The 4,290-nt window shown below is 35.4% G+C and overlaps 1 non-coding gene across 1 annotated transcript; it reads right to left on the bottom strand.

Moving 5' to 3' along the window:
• Window positions 1-3,409: 3,409 nt before the first annotated feature.
• On the bottom strand, window positions 3,410-3,518 carry LOC119468116. Its single transcript, XR_005196732.1, has one exon. It is a non-coding gene; the product is annotated as a U6 spliceosomal RNA (small nuclear RNA).
• Between the last annotated feature and the right edge of the window lie 772 nt (window positions 3,519-4,290).

Here is a 4,290-nt window from a genome sequence, read left to right as displayed (position 1 = left end):
AAAGAAAAAAAGAAAAAGAAAAGGTAGTCAATTTTCTGCAACTCAATTGGGGCTTAATTTCTTCTTATAACAATTGTGCAGGCCAGGTACAGTAGCTCACACCTGTAAAATCGTAGCATTTTGGGAGGCTGATGCAGAAGGATTACTTGAGCTCAGAAGTTCCAGACCAGCCTGGGCAATATAGTGAGACCTCATCTAAAAAACACATATATACATGCATACATACATACATAACTTAAAAAGAAAAATAGCTAAGCATGGTGGTGTATGCCTGTAGTCCCAGCTACTTGGGAGGCTGAGGTGAAAGCGTCATTTAAGGCCAAGAAGCAGAAGTTGCAGGGAGCCAAGACTGCACCACTACACTCAAACACTAGCAACAGAGGGAGACAGTGTATCAAAAGTAAACAGATAAACAAATCAACCAATAAATAATTGTGTATCCAGCTAGATGTAACCACACATGACTATGGTCCCAGGTACTCAGGAGGATGAGGTAGGAAGACTGATTTAGCCCAGAAGTTCAAGGCTACAGTGAGCTGTAATTGTACCACTGAATAGATACTGTATTCTAGCCTGGGCAACACAGAAAGACCCCATTTCTTATAATAATAATAATAATTAATTATTTAAGTAACTTGTATAACTGGAGAACTCATCATTCAAGTAACTTGCATACCTGGAGAAAAACATATGACCACTGAAGAAAGTACAACAGTCTACTACTGATCATAGAGCTCCTTTTACTTGCTTCTATTTATTTCTTATAAAATTGAAAAAATGGTTCACCCATTAAAGGCAGTTCATCACAGAACAAGTCAAAAAGTCAAAAGAACTGCATCCAAAGTGTAGGATGTGTTATCCGCTGCTCCCTACAAATAGTGGATTTGGTCATAAAGAATTAGCAGGACTTTTAACTTATTAGTGTGTACATACGCACGTGTAAGAGCACATGTATGTGTGTGTATATGTGCATGTGTGTGTATGTGTAAACTATGACAGATAAAACCATTTTGCTTACATAAGAATATGTAACATAGCTTGTACTTCTCACAAAGAAATTGTTTTTCTGTCTTCTGCACTCAGTAGGTATCTCCAAAACATAATCTCCAATTTGTATGGGTGCACACTGTTTCAATTTTACAGTTCTTATTGCCATTTACTTATGGTACGAGAAAGGGATTGTTGAGTTCCCAGTTCTAAAGATAGTTACTTTCTTAGTGACACAAATTAATACGTAATACAGTTCACCCTTTAACAGCAAGGGTTCGAACTGCTGGGGTTTACTTATATGCAGCTTTTCTTCTGCCTCTGAAATTCATAGACAGATGAAGACCTTTGTGAGGATCCACTTATGTTTTATGAAAAGTCAATGTATTTTTTCTGATGATTTTCTTTCTAACAGCTTAATTTCTCTAGCTTACTTTGTTGTAAGAACACAGTATATAATAATGCAGCACAAATAAAATAGGTTTTAATGGACTGTTTATGTTAACAGGAAGGCTTCCAGTCAATGGTGCGTTACTAGTAGCTAAGATGGGGAAATTAAAAGTTATACTCAGATTTTCAACTGCACAGAGATTAGAGTCCCTAACCCCCATATTATTCACAGGTCAACTATAATTATTTATTTACTAAATACAATTTATTATAAAAATGAAATAGAAGATCCATATGTATAACAAGTTCAATTCATTATAATGTGACTATAGAGAAAACATACAACATACTAATTTAACAATCTTTCTTCTTATTTATGCAAAAAATATTATATAGAATTTCAGGGATTGTAATTAAGTAAATGATTTTTTTTCCAGAAAATACTGTTTCAGATTATAAATTGGATACCACTACCTTCTTAAATAACTCTGAATTCCAAACTAAAGAAGTTAAATTTTGAAAATTAATTTACATATATGTATATACATATATATACTTGCAATTTACACATATTTTTAAACTGGTCTTTTTCCATCAAAACTACCTTAATCTAGGCCGGTGCAGTGGCTCACACCTGTAATCCAAGCACTTTGGAGGCCAAGGCGGGCAGATCACCTGAGGTCAGGAATTCAAGACCAGCCTGACCAACATGGTGAAACCCGTCTTTAAAAAAATAAATAAATATAGACCAATCAATCAATAAATACATAACCCCCACCAAAAAAAACTACCTTAATCTTACATCTTACTTTCTTTTTTATCGAGAGTAGGACCAGCACGATAAATGAGAAATTTACTATCAGAAGTTTTACTTGCATTGAAATATCTTATTTTTATGCTCCAAAATTTGGTGTCAAATTCTATGTACAAAAAAGTAATAAATAAAATTGCTATTTTAATACTAAAATAAAAAAATATTTCCAAACATATTAAATTCTTAAACCATTTCAGGCAATATCAACACTAATACCAGAACTTTAATTTCTGTCCCAGACACTTCAAAATTTTAAGCTTTACAAGTTTATTAACCTTTTAATTAAAGAAAAAAAAAGTGAAGTACTCATAATGGAGGGAGCACAGCTTAGTAAATTAACTATAGTTAGCTGGACATCGTGTGAAGTGTCCTGCACTCAGAACAAGTCCTTGCTCTGTAACCAATAGGTATTTGTGTCAGACAAGTTACTTCTCTTAGGCTCCATGGTTTCTTCTAAAAAATAAGGATTTTGCTACCTTACTTCACTAGGTTGTTAGGAAGATGTAATGAGATTACATGCTTAAATGTTCAGAGAAATAGTAAAGCAATGGAATACCTTAGTCTTGAACTTTATGGCTGAAACTATTTTGGAGTCCCAAATAAAGCTTGATGTGTGTTTTTCCATAGGTTCTAATATTCAAATGTTGCAGTTTTCATAAAATGTTATTAAGTGCTAATTTTGTTTATTAGTTGTATTGCAGCTTGTAATCCAGGGCATTTCAGCTAATTCATAACTTACAACTAAATTTATGTATATTATCTCATTAAAATAGATAACGTCACCTATAATTGTCACCTATTACTGAGCTCATCAATCACACCAAGAGCAGAAAATTAACAGATGTCAAAACCTGGCTTGGACAACCACCACTCCTTCTCTACCTCCTCAAACTGAGCCAGCACATCTGTGCTAGGATTCTGGATCTCCATGGTCCTCTCCAACTAACATACAAGAAAAAAAACCTGCTTTTACTGTTTTTCAGGTTTATGAAGGAATGCAGGTTGACAATTTCCCATTTCCAAGACATGTACTAACAACATATTTGCATGTAACATCCCATATGTTACTCAGCTCTGCTCTCATTACATACATCACCATACATCAATAGTTTTATAGTAATCGCAATTTTAATCTCAGGTATCTCCTGTTTTGGTTTGACTCACACTGCTTCCTTGGAGCTGGTCAACAAATAGTCAAATGACCTACCAGGGACAATGCAAAATATGGAATGCTTTATGAATTTGTGTGCCGTCCTTAGGCAGCAGCCATGCTTATGCTTATCTGCTCTCTACTGATCCAATTTTAAAGCGTATGCTGCTGAAACAAGTACAAAGCCCTGTTTTATACATGGATACTAATGAGTCATAGATGACGCCTAGCTGTGTTAAATCCAACTCAATTTTATTAACTGGCTTACTGTGAGGTAGAACTTTAAAATATATTTAAAATGAGGTAGATATGAAAGTAGCCTGGAGATTTTTATTATTGTAGAAATGGATTACTTGAGGGGCCTACTGCAATTTGGTTCCCACTGCTCTGTGGAAAGAGAACATGGAACCTTCTGCTATCTAAACAAAGCTGCTGCACAGGATATAAAAAAGCCTCAAGATACAAATCTGACAGCAAAAGGGAAAGGGAACTCTAATCTCTTCCTGCAACATTATTTTAACACCTCTGACTGGTGGAACAATCTCAACTAATATTTGTCAGAGAAAAGACCAACAGGGGTCTCAAAGGATTACTTACCATGAAGACCTAGCCTAACTCTAGCTGAGATGTGGGCTCCAAATAGTGTTTTTAGTGTAGGGGAAGCATCAATCTCCTCCCTATTTGTGTGGGTAAAGCTAGGATGCCTGGCTCCCAGAGCAGGGTGCTGGGAACAATGGCTGAGCCTAATTACAGAAACTAAAGAACACCATAGCTTTGAACTCTATGTATAAATCACCATGAAAACTGAAAGGTCTGAATCAGTAAATGCATCCTGGTGGCAAAGGTCAATCATTATCAGATTGCAGGACCAGTTACAATGGCAACAATACAGCAAGTGAATCCATGGAAACAACAGAATAATTAGACTGGCCTATTTTCCCCCTTCTGA

The sequence above is a fragment of the Cebus imitator genome, unplaced genomic scaffold, assembly GCF_001604975.1.
Source record: "Cebus imitator isolate Cc_AM_T3 unplaced genomic scaffold, Cebus_imitator-1.0 Scaffold379, whole genome shotgun sequence".
NCBI lineage: Eukaryota > Metazoa > Chordata > Mammalia > Primates > Cebidae > Cebus > Cebus imitator.
The sequence above is the reverse complement of the archived record's forward strand: the minus strand, read 5'-3'. Positions and strand labels throughout refer to the sequence as shown.